The following is a 17,103-nucleotide window of genomic DNA, read 5'->3' as shown; positions in this document are numbered from 1 at the left end:
CCCCAAAAAAAAAAAAAAAAAAAAAAAAAATCAAAAGGGCTGGGGATTTAGCTCAGTAATAGAGGGCTTGCTTAGCATGGAGGAGGCCCTGGGTCCAATCTACAGTATTGAGGGAGGGGGAGGAAGAGAGACCCATGTATTGCTTTGGACTGTGCAGAATTCCCCCACTAGCAAGAAGGACTTCAGCAGATACAGTTCCACACTGGACCTTCAGAACTGTGGGTGGAATAAACCTTCATTGTTTTTTAAATTACCCAGTCTGCCTTATTCAGCTGTAGCAACAGAAAACAGACTACAGTTTCTACAAATGCACCTTCTAGAGACTTCACTGGAGGAGTGATGGAAAGTTAGGGCTCGTTACCCCTCATATTGCCTCACCTCCCGATTCCTTTGACGTTCTTAACTGATGGCTATCTCGTCATCTTCCTAACTGGTTTCCCCACTGCAGGACAAGCTGCTCTCCTCACGGGGAGCTTATTTCTTCATTGAGAAGTTTGGAGACTACGAAAGGTCTCTTTAGGTGGCTCTGCATTCTCTGTTCTTGCTTCTATGCATTGGTCCTCTTCCTCTTTCTGAAGGCCTATACACGAAGCACTGCTGCCTGCCCCGTCTGCTTCTCTGAACATCTCGTTGATTATCTTCCTCATATTTCTGTCAGTCACCGCAACCACACTCTCTTTACATTTGGGGAAACAGAGGCACAAAGGAGGCTCACTTGCTCAGTGTCACACAACTGACACACTGAAGCACGTGGGTTTGACCGGGAGCAGTCAGAGCCCAAGTCCTCATCACGCCTTTCTTCCTCCTTCCCCTCACATCACACTCTGGTTGTGCGTCCTCTGGGTTGAGAATGGTCAGTTCTCCTGACCCTCTCCCTGGGGACCTGGTTTTCAGACATTCTCCCTCCCTGGGCTGTCCCGATCTGCACACACCCAATTTGTCTGCCGACAATGACAGTAACACCAACGACAGTAACACCGACGACAGGATCTGACAGGGCAGGTAGCGGTGACACCAGCACTTCCTGGGCTGAGGTTCTACCACACTGTCAGGCCCCAGAAATGAGATAACGTGCAAAGTCCATGGAAGAGCTCAGCACATGCCGTCTGTTAACACTGACCTTACTGTTAGATATAAAATGTGCGTAGCGGGGCCTGGTGCCGCACGCCTGTAATCCCAGCACTCAGGAGGCTGAGGCAGGAGGATCATTGTGAGTTCGAGACCAGCCTGGGCTACATAGTGAGTTCCAGGGCAGTCTCAACTACATAGTGAGACTCTGTCTCAAAAAAAAAAAAAAAAAAGATATAAAAGGTGCACCAGCCTGCTCAGCCAGCTCTTCCCTAGTCTAAACTTGTGAAGGCTTTAAAAAAAATAGGGCTAGAGCTTTACATTAATATCAATTAATTTCATCTGGCTTTCAATCTAAGCCTCTTTCAGCTCAATCAGATCTTCATTCTGTGACCCCCTTGTCATAGCTTGCCTATTTGGAGATAGAATCACCAATACATGTACACAACAGGCAAAACCAAGCACCAGTACCGTTCCTTGATCAGTGTAACATAGCATCTGCGGTACATGAAAAGCCCTCAGGTGTGATGGTTTTACTGGGGCTGCATCTTCTAGAGCGTACTGTCACTAGCCCATCCTTCATTACAAGGTGGAATTGTGGAATTTAGGGAATAAGTGAGACCTCACAGAATACCTCTTATTGCTATAGTTTAGATAGAAAATGTTCCCCCCAGATCTCATGTTTTCAGAGATGGGGCTTTTGGAAGTTGCTCGGATCACAAGGGAAGGGCACTAACCTTATCAAGGCAGTAATCCACGGATGAGTTCGTGGCTGGACGAGCTACTGGGGGTGGGGCCGTTGGAAGCAGGTCACCGGTGGCTGCCTTCGGAGGTCTGTCTATTCTTCAGTCCTTCTCCCCTGCTCGAGCTTTCATCTGCCTCACCTTTCCACAGGGATGTGTCCTCCCAGAGCCAGCCAGCCATGGACTGGATCCTCTGAAGCCAAACCTTTTCTCCTCTAAGTTGTATATTTCATCCCAGCAACAGAAAGACATGCCTCTCTTTCATAAATGAGGTCTAGTGACATTAAAACACTTCTCTGCGATCATCCAATTTATTGACCATGGACCGATATTAAAACCTGTGTCTCTAGATCTCTATTTTATGCTCTTTTTACAAGAACATATAACACTGCATGGAGATAAAATGCCATCTCCTGAATGGCTCCCCTACAGTCTACATCAAGAAAGGAGTAAGAGAACTCGTATTAAGTCACTAATATCTGTGTGTACATCAAGTAGTCTCCAATCTACCCAGGGACTGAAGTGTAACCCTATGTGGTTTCCAGAACATATCCTTTTCCTATTTTTTGAAAACTGGAATGCTATTTGTCTATTTGCTTCTCATTGGATAGAACTGGCCCTCTTTTTGGGGTTTGTCAGTGTGGCCCCTAACTAACATCGGCAGGTCTATCCAGCAGCTTGAATTCAAGTGCCTGTGTGTTTTGCAAGGCCAGTGAGTTCTCTTTTGGTCTGCCTTGGGCATGTTCTTCCATGTTTAATTTAGGGCTACCTCTCTCCCTCTCTCTCTGCTCTCTCCCTCCCTCCCTTCCCCCCGCTCCTCTGAAGTAAAAACTCTTCTAGAATAGCAGAATACTGTTGAGCTATGTGTCTATGGTTTTACTTCTTTGTTGTTGTCTCACCCCAACCTGCCCCATATTAGAGATCGGGGATCGAACTCAGGACCTTGCCCCTACCACTGAGCTACACGCTCTTCCCTTGTTGTTGTTTCGTCCTGAGGTAAACATTATCTAAGATTCCGTTCAGGTTTCAGTTTGCCTGAAGCCAGGCTCACAGGTCTGGTTTGCGTTTGTGTAGTCACGCTTGCACGCTCACATTTTGCCTTTGCATTTATGGGTACAGTTGCCATAAAGTGTGGGTTCAACCAGAGCCCCCTGTTGTGGTCACAGTGACTTAAACATGAAACGCAAACTCTTTTCCCCTTTGTTCCTAATGACCTGCTAGAAATTTATTTTGGAATATCTTCTTCCCCACCGTCCTTTTTACATGGAATTCCTATGTAAGAGTTTGAGAGAGAATTCAGCGAGTCACACTGTGTTCTTCCTGAAATGAGTTTTCTTCAGCTGCGTGCCCAGCACTGTCCTCACTTTCTTACCTCGTGATCGACCAGTTGGTCACTTCACCTGACTGGGCTGATTAGACTTAGATAGCACCTCAATTCTTTCACTGTTGGTAGAAACAGCCTCCTCCCTTCTGAAAAATAATACCAGCAGCTCATGTGTGGCCAGTTCTTCCTTGGGCACTAACTGGACTGTTTCTGCACCTATATTATCTCTCATGATGAGTGAGGCACCACTGCTACCTCCAACAGACAGATGGGTCTTGTGGTTAAGGTGCTTGCTTGAGGCTACAGAAATGGATACTTCAGGCTGCTGCTGGACTTACAGCGCAATTAAATCTCCAGCTGTTGTTTGAATAACTGAAATCTCTCACTACTACTCTATAGTGTGTTGTAAGTGGCCCATCGATGTTAGATATTAGTATTATTACATTTCGACTCTGTGCCAGTTTTAAAAAAATACATACTAGCAATAGTCCTTGGCCGACAGTAACCCACCAAGGCTTCCTTCTTCCCTACCGCAGTGTAAGTGCACCCTGTCCCCTTCTTCTCCAGCCATAACCAGCTTGAAGCGCTAGCTATTAACTCGGTAAACGGTTGGCCTCTCCCTAGGAGGGCGCTCATTCACCCTCACTCTGCTCTTTGACAGACACCCAATCTCACTGGCTCCTTTGTACCTGGGCAAACAGAAGTGGGAGGAGCCTGGGGTCTGTTTGAAGTTGAGGTCCTGGCTTTTGGAACACACCTCCTTGGAAAGTGAGAGGCAATGTGGTACCATGGAAATCTCGGGCCCATGCTTGGAGACAGAGATAGGGTGGTTTAAGCCTTGGCTCAGTCACTGGACGGCTGTGTGGTTCTGGGCTGCTTCCCTAACCTCTCTGAGCTTTCATTTATTACCTGTAAAATGGGGAAGGAGGACTAAATCTATCTCCTGGGTTTGCTTGGTCGCTGAGAGACAGGCGCACTCCCTGGCTGGCTGCATCAGAACCACTCCAGGTCTGTTCCCTCTGAAGTCTGGCTTGTTCAGGGGGCCGAGGAAGGCAGGGTGGGAAGTGCTCTCATGAGTGCATCGGTGACAGCCTCGCCAGTCCTGCCTGGGTGCCCTCTCCCCAGTTCTTGGCCTTGCTGGCTGTCCAGGGTTCACCTGGTCCCCGGGCCTCAGGGAAGCTGCGGAGCCCAGCGTGGAACAGAGTCGGCTTAAGTGGACCGCAGGCCCGGGGGGTTCCCGAGCAAATTCTCCCGCTGTTTCATGAAGCCCTTTGCTCTGGGAGAGACAGCAGGAGGCGGGTGATCCCTGCACGCAGCCCTGGCCGCTGCCTCTGACCTGGGCTGGGCCGGTGGGCTCCCCTCTGGCAGAACGGGGTGTGTGAGGAGACTACGTGCTGGGGAGCCAGGGGCTGGAACTGTGCTCGAGGCCAAGTGCTCTCAAGTCGTCGGGCCACCCAGGGCCCAGGCAGGTGGGAGCAGTGGTAAGTGGAGGCCAGCCTGCTCTGGCAGCCTGGAAGCAGGTCAGGAATCTGCAGGAGCCCCGCTGTGCCTGCCCTCAGCTGTCACCTGTGTTCACATGGGTCCCCAGGCGACGACAATAGCACTTCTTGTTAAGATTTCTCTCCCAGCCAGCGGTGTTGGGTAACCAGAGACCAGGCTAGCAGGTGAAAGCCGTCTTGGATCCCTACCATCCTATAATTCTGGGCAGAGCCTGGACTCGCCCAGTTGTCTGTCCTCCTAGGGAGGGACAGAGCACCAAAACCCAGGGCAAGGCCATGAACTGCACCCCCTTGGGTTTTCCTGCACCCCTCCTGCTGGTCGGGTCGCACACCAGGCCTGCAGGCAGACTTCAGGAACCTACTTGTGAAAGTCCTCAGAGAAGAAGAATCCAGTTTATTTGAAGACCTGTTTCAGCTTTTAGCAACTTCTTTCTTCTAACCCCGATTCACCAAGCCATGGATCAGGCGGATGTGCTTGGTTTGGAAGGCACCTTGTGGTGTTTCACAGGCCCCTAGGACAGTGTCTGCTCAGACCTCCCGCAGGCCACCCTGGAGGTGGAATCCGGGCCCCCAGGGCTCCGGGGACTTTCGTTATCCTTCAGCTGGAAGTTTCTCTTTATCCCGATTTATCCCTCTCATCTTCCATGACTCCTTGGTCTTTCTTTTAGACTGATTCTTACAGCTCTTTCCAAACGTACAGGAAAGAAGAGAGAACAATACATCCTCCATTACCCTCAAACTCAGCCCAAACAATTAGCAACCCACGGCTAATCTTGTTGAGTTCACTTTCACACGTTCCCACTGAACTATTTTAAAGCAAACCCTTGCTTTTCTATCATTTTATACATAAATACTCAGGTGTCTTTAAATGCAAAGCTTAGAAGGAAAGAATTACCTCAATATTATCACTCTTAAAGAATCATAATAGGGCCAGGGATCTAGCTCAGTGGTTCTGTTGCCTGCCTCTCAAGCTCAAGGGCCCGAGTTTGATCTCCGGTACCAAAAAAAAAAAATCACAATAATTTCTTCGTATTAATACATATCCAGTAATTGCTCAATTTTCTTCAATAGTCTCCTTTGAAAAAAAAATAGCTGGTATACCTGAAAGGTCTACAAGCTGCATTTAGTTGATGTAGCCTTTGGGCTTAGGATTTGTAAATTCCAGATTTTTTTCTTTGTCTAATTTGTTTAAAGAAATGGGCCATTTGTCTGGAAAAGCAGGGTTTCATCAACCGACGTGTGTACAAATCACTTCTGGGTCTGGGACCCTGTATCTCTCCCATCCAAGTACTGACCTGTCTGACCCTGCTTAACTCCTGAGATGGCGCATTCAGGGTGGTGTGGCCACAGACAAACCCTGCATTCCTAACACTCACCCTGCTTGGAGGAGTAAGGCTGTGGCATTCCTGACATCCTGGATTTTGCTGACTACGTCTCTGTGGGGCCTTTTAAACATATTCCCAGCATTATCATTAAATTAGTCCCTTTAGGTCTAGAGGTTCGATCAGATTCATGATTGGCTTTTGGCAAGAACACTTTATTAGAGGGGCTGTGTACTTTCTGTTACATCTCATTAAGAGGCACATAATTTGTTTGTGTCCCTGCTTTTACATTTTGTGATGTTCAGATCTATTCCTGGGTTTGGGTGCTGCCAGCCCAAACCTCCCACTGTATTTCTTATTTTTATTTATTTTTGGTACTGGGACTCGAATTCAGGACCTAGCACTTAAAAGGCAGGTGGTGCAACCACTGAGCTAAATCCGCAGCCCTCCCACTGTATTTCTTTTATATTTTTTTTGGTACCGGGGATTGAACTCGGGTCCTTGCGCTTGCAAGGCAGGCCACCGAATCGCTGAGCTAAATCTCCGGCCCATGTATTTCTTAATCAGCCAGTGATGATCCTTTCCTCCACGCATCACCACAGTCCTGTGATGACAGGATGCCCCTGAGGACGCCCTAGGACGTTTCTTCCAAATCTTCACAGATGCCACTGTTGCCATGAATTCTTTCCTGTCCACTCTCCAAAACGGATCTCTCTCTCCCTCTCCTCTCTGCATCTGAACTCTTGCGGAGTCAAAGACTTGAACGGCAACCCAGTCCGATGACCTCATTTTGTAGACGAAGCCAAAGAGGGGAAGGACATGTCCCAGTGTTACATGGTTAATACGAGTCAGCTGATCCAGACTTAAACCTGTGGTCACCTGGATCGACAACCAGGAAGTCATGAGTGCCTTCACGAGCAGAACCTCCGAACACTGGATGAGAGCCGAAGCACAGCATCTCAGAATGGTAAAGCCAGTCGGAACACTGGAGATCACTCTTAATTACCGAAACGAGAACAGCGAGGCTCAGAGTTGGAAGGGGGCCTGCCCAGGTAACACAGCTACTTCACGGAAGAGCTGGGACTTCACCAGGGACACAGTAAGGGCATAGAGTCGGAGGAGCCACGTGGTTTGGTGGCAGGCAAGACTGGAGAGGAAAGTGGAGATCTAAAGGGTTAACGCAACCGAGGGTAGAGTCTTCCCGGGTGTGTGAATGAGGGAAGTTACTCCATTAAGACTTGTGGGGCGAATGAATGGGAAGAGGAAACTGGGAATGATTAGGATGGAAGTAGATGGAACAGAAGAGAAGGTGCTGAAGGAAGTGAGGGATATTGGCCTGGGGAGAGTCCTGGGGTCCTTTCTTCTCCCAGTGAGTGACAGAACTGGGGGCTGGGCGGGGGTAGAAGGGAAATTCCGGGCCACGGCCAGAGAAAGCAGTAGATCATAGACAGTGGGGAAGGGACCTTATCCTGACACCGTGGACCAAGGTTCTGATGAGTGTGGCAGGAGGTGAGGTGGCCTCTGCTGGGGGCCTGATGTCAGAACCTTGGGTAGACCCTGAAGGGCACGGGGGTGGCTAATACATGCCTGGCCGACTTTCTTGCCCTGCCTCCTTGTAGGGCCGGGGATGGAACCCAGGGCTTTGAGCTTGCCAGGCAAGCTCTCTACCTCGAAGCTACAGCAGCAGCCCCTCTGCCTCTTTCATGCAGGTGCAGGGTCCTGTGGGGCCCAGGAAAGGACAAGGGTCCTTGTCCCCACTCACAGTGGGCAGGGAGGAGATGATTTCTCCGAATTTACTGTGAGAGGGGAAGCTGAACCCTGGAAAGCGGGACCTCATAGGGTCCCCCTGGTTTGGAAAGGAGAGTAGGTAAGAGGACAACAGGGAGGCCCCAGCACAGGCCACTTGCGGGAGCCTGGACTGTTTTGTGCAGAGGCCACAGAGTTGGGGCCTACTTAGTCTCTGCTACGCACACTGCCTCGCTTGCCTGGATCGCTTTTATGTCTAGCAGAATCGCATCCTTCCAAGGGCTCTGGCTTCCTCTGATTTTCGTTGCTTTGTTTTCCCTCGGTGTAAGGAATGCACGTTTTGCCGTGTGTTACGTGTATTTGTGTGTCCCTTTGACGGCTGGGAGCTCACAGAAGCTGGGGCCTAGCCCTGCATAGCTCTGTGTTTTCCGTAGATCCTGGCATACCTTACCTGTCCCTGGTGTTCAGTACAATCATGTGAATCGAAAGAAGGAACAGGTGGACAAATCTTAAGATGAAAATCCAAGCTGTTCCTTGAAGAAACCTGGCAAGGCTTCCTTTCTTCCCGATGAATTCCCCCAACTTTACTGGACAAACAGAATGACCAAGTAGAGTTGAGTGAATCCAGGAAGGGGAGAGCTATGGAAAGTTAATCCAACTCTGCATGAAGTTGTCCCCTGGCTGAGGTGAAAGGAAATCTGTTCCCAAACACCTGCTAACAAGAACAGGGCGCACGGACATGTCTCACACGAGAAAGGCATTCAGAGACAGAAGACAAAGGCACTCATTCACCCATCAAGAATAATGAGAACCTACTTATTCTCCGTCGGACCCTGGGGATGGAGCAGAAATGGGACAGGGTCCCTGTCCTCAAGGTGCCCAGGGAAGGTCCATTCTGGAGGCACGGTGCGCTGCTGAATGCTTAACAATAGGCTTTTCAGGAAAACAAACAGACAAAAAGCAACCCCGGTTATTGTAGTCTATCAAACACTCTCATTATAGCCAATTTGAAAGCACCCAAAGGCATCCCTGAGATTGGGGAAGAGATGCCCCAGCAGGCAGGCTGGCTCAAGCTCACCACTGGCTGGAAGCAACGAGACAGAAAAGGAAGTAGATATCTTCATATCTGCAGGGCCTATGGCCAGAATAGAGAAATTTACCGAGGGTGAAAGAAAAACAGCCAGGGCAAACAATGATATCTATTTTCCCTAGAGAAGAACTAGAGAGAATGCTTTCTGCGTTAATAATCTGATGTGCGCCGAGGAGAAAAGGTGCTATACTGACTGGTGACAGTGTTATTGGAAAGACAGTCTAGTACTGTCTACCTGCAAAAACTGGCCTGGCACGGAGGTAAATCTTCCAGGACAGTGGCTTCCTGCACACTTAGAGCAGCGTTCTAACATTGGCTTGGGAGCTGATGACTGGTGGGCAGTTAGCTAACATATGGCCGCAGTGCTATTAATATCACTACGTATCTCTTACTGTAACTGTTATGAAGCAGGTATTTCATGTCTTTACTACTCAGAAACGTCAGCATTTGTAGAACCCCTTTGAAGATGAGGAAATGCTGACTCGGTGACATGAAGGAAGGTTGTTCTTTGCCACATTTATCAGGGTTTGTGGTTGTCTGCATCAGCCCTTCGCTTTCCTGCACGAGATACAAGTGGCAGGAACAAGCGGCCAGCCCAGCTGAGAGAACGCACGCCTGACGCCCATTACGCTTACGCTTTGTTACCTTGGACACCACACTTAGAGCATTCTGGGTACATGGGATTCGGTTTTTTCATTTTAAGGAAGACACTGCAAAAAATGTCAAGAGCTGAGCTATGAGGGTGGTTCTGGGCCTATCGAGGCATATAAGGGGCTGGGGATGTGTAACTCAGTGCAAGTCAATGCATGACAATGAGGAAAGATATCTCCCGCCTTCGGAAGGCAGCCCGGTACAAGAGCAGGTACGTTTTGTGTGACTCCAGGGATTTAAAAAAGGCCCAAGGCATGGGGATCTCAGTGGTGCACCTAGGGATACCTTTTATGCACCTATTGGGCTCCAAGCATCGTACTAAGAGCTGACTAGGGAAGCAGGCGGTGAGAAATGTTCAGCATCAGGAAAGCCAGTGCTGTCCAGCAATGGCACAGCCTTTGTGAGAAGCGGTGAGCTTCCTCTCCTTGGCACATGGGGGGCGGGAGAGGAGGCCGGAGGCCCCTTCCTAGCATGTGCTAGAACGAATCTTTTATCGAGTGGTAAGTGGGGCCAAATCTCCTTTCAGTTCCGCGATTCCGAGTTCAGAATTTGCCTTGGCAGGCTAGCGGGTGCTGCGCTGAGAAAGCGTCACCGTGGCACTCGCCCCTGTTCTGCCGGCCTCACCCCCGACAGCTGTGCACTCCGAGTTCTTGGATGGGGAGCTGTGGTGGGCCACTGGGCTGGCAGGCGCCGCCATCTGTGGCAGGGATGAGGGAGTTCTGGCAGGTCTGTGTGGGCTCAAGGAATGTGGTGTGGACGCCATGTACACACAGCCTGCTAGAGAACATCCCATGGGCAGAAAATGTTTTCTTCCTCTTTAGCCCTCCTCTGTTGCGGTGCCAGACGGGCACAATAGGGCTTTTGAGAGGGGCAGCTGGAAGGGGGTGTTGGCAGGGATGCTGGAAGTAGAGTACTGCAGCTGGGGACGGGGGCCCCAAATTCATTTCCAGGAGTGAGCCTGCACTGGGCGCCAGTTTCCAAAACAAAACTGCTGTGTCTCAGAGCTCGCGGTGGTGGGTTGCCTCGGAGTTGGACAGAGGGCAGAGCCATTTCCTATCTGTTGCTCCACCCTCCCCAGGCTTCCAGGCACCCTGGTGCATGAAGGCATTCTTGCTCTGGATGCAGATTAACAGGCTTTGGGGTCCGTCTTGGGGAGCTGAAGCCAGTCTGGGCTGGATGGAGCTTTAGGAGGGGTCCACTCCCCTGTAGCCAGAGCAGGGCTTGTGGCCACAGGGAGTGGCAGGGCTCAGGGACAGGTAGACTTCTGAGCAATGAGAAGGGCTCAGGACACAGACCCCCCTCTGCGCCCTGCAGGGTCATTTTCTCCAACCCCACAGTGCCGGGCACTCGCGAGTCCATATGGGCTCTGCCCACTCACTGTCTTAAGTCTGTTCGGTGGGAAAGAGGTGGGAGAACCCTGGCATTTCCTGTCCTGGTTCACAGTTGTCCCAGACCCTCTGCTACTTTCAGAGATCCCAGCAACAGCTCAGAGCTGGGCGTGGGAGAGCCTTCCCACCCGTTGCAGAGTTAGAAGGCCCAAGTGCCAGGCAGCAAGCCCTGCCCTCCTCCCACGGAGAGCACCAAATGCAGCAGGGTGGGTCCTCTTTACACCGGTGGCTTTCCAACAAAAAGGTGTGACTGGAGGCTGGTGAAAGTGGTCATTTCTATTACAGGTCACTCTAAATATGGGATTTGCACACTTTGGTTCAATTTTACAAATCAATCAGTAACTACTGAGGAATTACTTCATTTTCGGCCCTGCCCTGGACTTAGGGATACAGAATATAGGAGAAAGTTCTTGCTTCAGAAAGCTGACTGGTTCCTACCTCTGGCAAGTTCTGAATGGGAACTCCTCTGTCAACAGAATACACACATGTATCAGTGCAGAGAGACCCTGTAATTCAGAAAGCCACCTCCTGCTGGGGGTGTCCTGGCACTGCAGGAGGGAGGAGGGGCTGGAATCACAGATCTGGGCTTAAAACTCCTCTGATCTTGGACACTTACTTACTGTAACGAGACTCAGTCTCTTAGTATAGTAATGGAGTATACGTATCACACAGAGCTGCTGTGAGAACTACATAAAAAGGGGATGCAAGTGCCAGGAATAAAGCTTGTTACAGGTAAATCGCTCAGTGAGGAGCTGCTGTCGTTTTCCATCTTTCCATCCTAACAGACCTCAGATATAACACGCATATGCGCACACAAGTATTAATTCAAGCCCTTTGTTAGATTCATTGCCCTTCCTTAAACAGCCAATTCTTCTACCTTTTGAATTCTTCTTCTAGGAGGACTAGGACCAGAAAGTTTATGACCGAACATGCCAAGTTAGAAAAAATGGACTGACCTGCTGCAGCCCACAAAGCATATTTATACACATTATTGCCGTCTGTTCAAGAGCTGAGTTCTACAGGAAGAAAGGATTGGAATGTTTCTCCTCTCTGAGGTTCCCAGATCTCTGGGATGCAGTGAGGATGACCATGAATTCTTTTCAACACCATAAAATATCTAAGATAGCTAGTACATTTCCCACCAGCAGGGCCTTTTGGTTCATTATTATTTAGAGGATGTACTTGTTTGGTAGACGTTGCTTGGGGAAAGTTATTCTTTTACCAAGGGGCCTTGGTGATTGGAAAGCTAAGCTTTCTGGGGCAGAGGTTAGCCAAGAGCATCAACAGAAATCTTTTGAGGGAAGCATATAAATCATGTGATTCCCAGCCTCTGCCTACTAGACTTCTGGGACCCGGTCAATCAAACCTGCTGTGTAATACCTAACAACTTTGAGAAAATGGAGGCCTAAGACTTCCTCTTAAAAAGTTTTTCCAAAGTCCTTGAAAGACACAAAGCATGTATCATGCAGAATCTAAAGACAAAAGCAAATCAAAGCAATTCACAAACAACAAAGGAAATGGAAAAGAACAGAAAAATAAAAGCATATGGATGAATAGAGGCTTGAAGTGAAGTCCAGGGTATATATTTGTAAAAAATAAAAAAGAGGGTCATTTAAGAGAGTGAAAAAGTTATGTATGCAAACTGCAAGCAAACAATGGGTCTTTATAAGGGAAAATTGACAGAAACCATTTCTTCTTAGTCAGCAGAACAATTCTCAGTGCCATTGATGGCAACTTACAATCAGTACAACGCAGCAGGAAGTAGCAAGCAGGGGACACTGTGTTTAAAGATGGATGAAGATGAACAAAACTAAAGGATCACAGAGGTCCTTAGGATGTTGGCCATTAAAGAAACAAAGGCTAATATTATGGGGTGTTGAGCTGAGGCCACCATCCTAGTGGTGCTGATCTCTGCTTGGTGAGACGGTGGGTTTCTTTTCTCTTTTGGCCCTCTGGACTTTAAGATGCTGTACCCTGCCATTGGATTAGTTTCAGAATCAGGAAAACAGGTCAGCACACGTAGCAGGAGGGGCAGGGAGCCACGGAAGGAAGTAGGGGCATGTGGGGCTGTGGGATGCAGTAGATGCACAGGAAAAGGAAATCTGAAGCGGCAAGAGCTGCATCGATGGCCTCACAACGAGGAAGATGCTGGAAAGGGCGCTGCCGGACTTGAGGGAGGGAGCAGGGTCGACCATTCTAGCTTCCTTTTGACTCTAGGCTGCGATGTACAGTCCGTCAGTCTCTTTTGTTTTTCTCAAGTGTCCCTTCCGTTTCTCCTGTGGTGACGAGGTGGATGGACTAATGTCCAATTCCTACTTTCCTGCTTCAGGCTCTGAAAGGCTCTATCTGCCCAGGCTGAGAAGGTTCATATCATTCCAGAAGAATGGGGCTTAGAGATATCTCTTCCCCACTAATATCAGAATGTGCAGTAGAGCAGGTGAATGCTCGGGCAGAGAAAGAGTCATCTGTTGAAGCTCTGACACATACTGGCTGGTTGGACTTGGTCAAGCTACTTAGCCTGTGAAGTCTTTGATTTCTCCTCTTTTCAAAACTCATGGCACTGGATTGGAGTAGCTACCCAATCTTAAAGTCATCTGTCCCGTTATTTATGAAGTTTCTTTACAGGTGCATGACTGTGTGTAATGTTAGTATTAGAATTCTCATCGGTGAGACCCAAACCATGATACGGATTAACTATTGCTAGCACGGTGCTCAGGACACTCTCCACATTTTTTTTTAATTTAAAAATTTCCTGTGGAGGTAAAATTCACATAACATGAAATGAACCATGTTAGCGTGCAGTCCAGTGGCATTTAGTACATGCACACACTGACTTTTTAAGGGGTGAGAGTGACGGCCATCTGGCTTGGTTCCACTTTGTTGTATTACAAACGTGCCGCATGGCACCTCCGTGCTCACCTGAGGCTCAGGTGCAGTAACTCCTGTTCAGGGACCTTCAAAGTATACTGGATTTCGTTTGAGACAAGGTCTTGCTATGTAGCCCAGGCTGGCCTCGAACTCCTGATCTTCTCAAGTTAGCCTCTCGGGTGCTGGGATTACAGGTGTGCACCACCACACCTACTTGGATAATTTTTTTTCCTCGAGTACCTTCTAGATTCAGACTTACTTTTTCTCCCCCCCGTGCCAAGGTTCATAGTGGTGGAGCTGGCTAGCTGTTTTAAGGATTAATGTCAAGGAATTTGGGAAGTTCTTATGGAAGCCAGTAAAATGAATTATTTCCACAGAAGGGAAACTGAGTGCTCCAGTTGAAGCCTGCCTGGCATGCTCCACTTTGCTGTGCTCAGGCCAGAAACCTTTGGAAGGCTATTGTGGGCTTGGGGGTGACTCTGTCCCCTACCCCACCTGTTTATTCAGGCGAAGCCAGGTTAGAAGAAATATAAAAGGCCCCTTTGGAAGCAAATAGACATCAAGGAGTACCCTAGCATCTCATCTTAGACCTGATGACAGACAGTTGGTAAGGATTGAACCCTGGGCTCTGTTCATGCTAGGCAAGAACTCCACCTCTGAGTGATGTCCCCAGCCCCTTCTATTCTATTTTTTAAATTTTAAGACAGGGTCTTGCTAAGTCACCCAGGTTGGCCTTGAATTGACAATCCTCCTGCCTCTGCCTCCTGGGTAGCTGGGATTACAGGTGTGTGCCTGCATACCTGACACACCACTTCCCAGTTACAGCCAGTCACAAAGCGATGAACACCCTGGTTCCTGGTGCAGCCCTCACGGCCACAGGCCCTCCTGAGCGCTCCCCAGAGGAAGAATCTGCGGTGAGCGTTTGCACTGCATCTGTTCTGCTCTCGTCATGAGAAGCGCAAAACTCCTAAGCCTGCTTTTAACGTTATCTGAGAGGTCAAAATGAGCAAATAAGTGCTACTGAGAATAAGTAGCAGACTGACTGTGCCCCATGCCAGGCTGAGACTCTCTGCTCCAGAATGAGCTTCTCCAGTGCCTCTCCTGCCCTCAAAGTCTCAAATTCTTGAGAAATGGAAGGCTGACTGGACTACTCAGGCTTTGGATTTTCTGTGTGCTTCTCACCTTCCCTTAGTCTCTGTTCCCCTGCTCTGGAATGGTCATTAGGGCACCTGCCACTGAGGGATGGTTTGCAAATTCTGGGAGACATTTAGCAGAATAGTTGGTCAAATCAAACAAACCAAGCCAAAACAAACAAACAAAAAATCCAACCCCCAAAGCTGGGAAAACTTTCATCCAAATAATGGCCTCAGAGATGGGCTGGCCCCCTTCACCTCCATTTTAGAAATGTGAACCCCGAGGCTCTGATGTGCAGTTCTCCAAGTTACTTGACTAAATGCAGGCAGAACAAGGCCTGTGAATCTCAGTAGGGGCCCCTTCAGTTGGCCAGCCGGGTCTGCAGGTCTGCAGGTGAGCAGTATGTTTGGAGTCCCTTTCTTCCCTGTCAACTGACTGGCCTCTGGGTGTTCTGCAGAGCACTCTTGTCGGCTGGGCTCTGAGGTTTATTTCAGAGATTGGACAGAGTCTCCCATTCCTTCCCAACTAGCCATTTGTCTGAGAAAGCACCTGGAGCCCCATGAATGGACTTTAATGGAGACCTTCCCTGAAAAAAAATCTCACTTGAGCTTTGTGTTGTTTTGCTACAGTGACGAAAAATTGGTAGGTAGATAGACAGATGGACAGAATTTTCTTTTTAAAGCAGATTTTAGTTTCTTTTCCCTGAGTTCAGAGTCACTGATCTCTGCCTGTTTGTTCACTCATAAAGCAATGACAGGAATGTCCTGTGATCTTGTATGGGTCAAAATGAAATGGGATCCTACATGGAAAAGTCTTCTGTACACTTTAGGGCAGGTCTCCTCTCTGCCTCTGTGCTCCTGTCTACTCCAACTCTTCACGCTTCCCTCGGATGAACTCTAGGATTTGGAATCTTCGCTGATCTTTTCTGAGCAGAGCTGCACAGCTGCCCGAGCTGGGGGAATCAGATGGTCCCACATACCACGAAGAAGGCTGCAGGATTTACCAGCTTTCCTCACTTGTTAGGTAAATCTCTGCTTACTGGGCTCCAAGCTCAATTCCCTTTGGGAGACTCAGAATCCTTTCTTCCCACTTGCCAGCAATGAAGCTTTGGTCAAGTTACTGAATGTCACTGAGCCTCATTTAAGAAATGGTAATACTTGTCCCCTCTGGGTCGTCACAGCAAACGAGAGCTGTTGTGATAGGTAGTTTCAGCAAGTGACATTTTCCGTCCCATTTCTACTTTTCTCTCCCTGTTTACTGTGTAGCCCTCTGTTCCTCAGCTTGCTTTTCCACGGAGTGGGGGTAATAATCCCTGGCCTTCTTAGTCCACAGGGTCACTGGAGGACTTGGGATAAAGGCAGCAGCAAGGCTTTGTAAACAGCAGGAAATACCTGGACGGGGTGACCTCGAGCTGCTCAGGTCAGGGCCGCGAGTGCAGCAGCCGCACCCAGAGGTCGCTTGGTAGCTTCTCTTCCCTGCTCTGCGTCCCATGCTGTCCAGTCTACCTGCTGTGCTCTGCAGTCTCCTCGTGCCTGCCACCCCATGGCTTTTCCCCTGGATCTCTCCAGCCACCTCTGGATCACAGCATGGTTCACCCTCTATTCTCTGGATGCAGAAGATGCCTGCCCCAATCCTGCGGGCTGTCAGAAGCCTCTGTCATATGACCCCCTCTCCCAGCTTACCCTCATGAATAAATACTAAAAAGACTCATTATGGCGAGATACAGAAAACAGGAAGTGCTTCTGAAATGCCCAACAACCCACAGCATTAATGACCTCGCCCCTCCAGAGGCCACCAGTGTCTTTTGCCACTAGGCCACCAGCCCCCTCTGTGTTGAGGAAGTGCCGCTGTTTCTTGGACCTGGAGGGGCCAGCATGGAGCCAGGAGGGCGGGCCACAGAGTCAGGGGAGCTGAGCTGCTGTATTCTGGGCACAGTGTCAAGGCCAGCTGCAGGGAGAACAAGCAGTCGCTGTGTGCTGCAGCTGGCCGTGGTTAGCCAGGGCTGTCCCTCATTTGTGGTATATTTAAAGACACCCCACCAGACAATTATGCCAACAGGAAGAACGCACCCGATCTGTCAGCCACACTCAGTCCCGGCCAAGGCACTCCTCCTTCAGCGGCAGCTCAGCAGTGCGTTCCACAAGTGCACAGAGGTGGGCTGGCTCCTCAGCATCTCCAAGGTGTAGGTGGCCTCAGCCGGCTATCACTTGGGGACACAAGCCCGACTCCCGGCCCGTGCCCTCTGGCCGAGCAGGCCCAAAGGACAGAGG

At 49.4% G+C, this 17,103-nt stretch overlaps 1 protein-coding gene across 3 annotated transcripts in view; it reads right to left on the bottom strand.

Annotated features, from left to right (window-relative positions):
- Dgkg (diacylglycerol kinase gamma) overlaps positions 1–17,103 on the bottom strand; it is a 179,116-nt gene that overhangs the window by 39,013 nt on the left and 123,000 nt on the right. The window lies entirely within an intron of this gene.

This window comes from Fukomys damarensis, unplaced genomic scaffold (genome assembly GCF_012274545.1).
Source record: "Fukomys damarensis isolate Sample0158 unplaced genomic scaffold, DMR_v1.0_HiC HiC_scaffold_12, whole genome shotgun sequence".
Classification (NCBI taxonomy): domain Eukaryota; kingdom Metazoa; phylum Chordata; class Mammalia; order Rodentia; family Bathyergidae; genus Fukomys; species Fukomys damarensis.
This window is presented reverse-complemented; position numbering and strand designations above follow the sequence as displayed.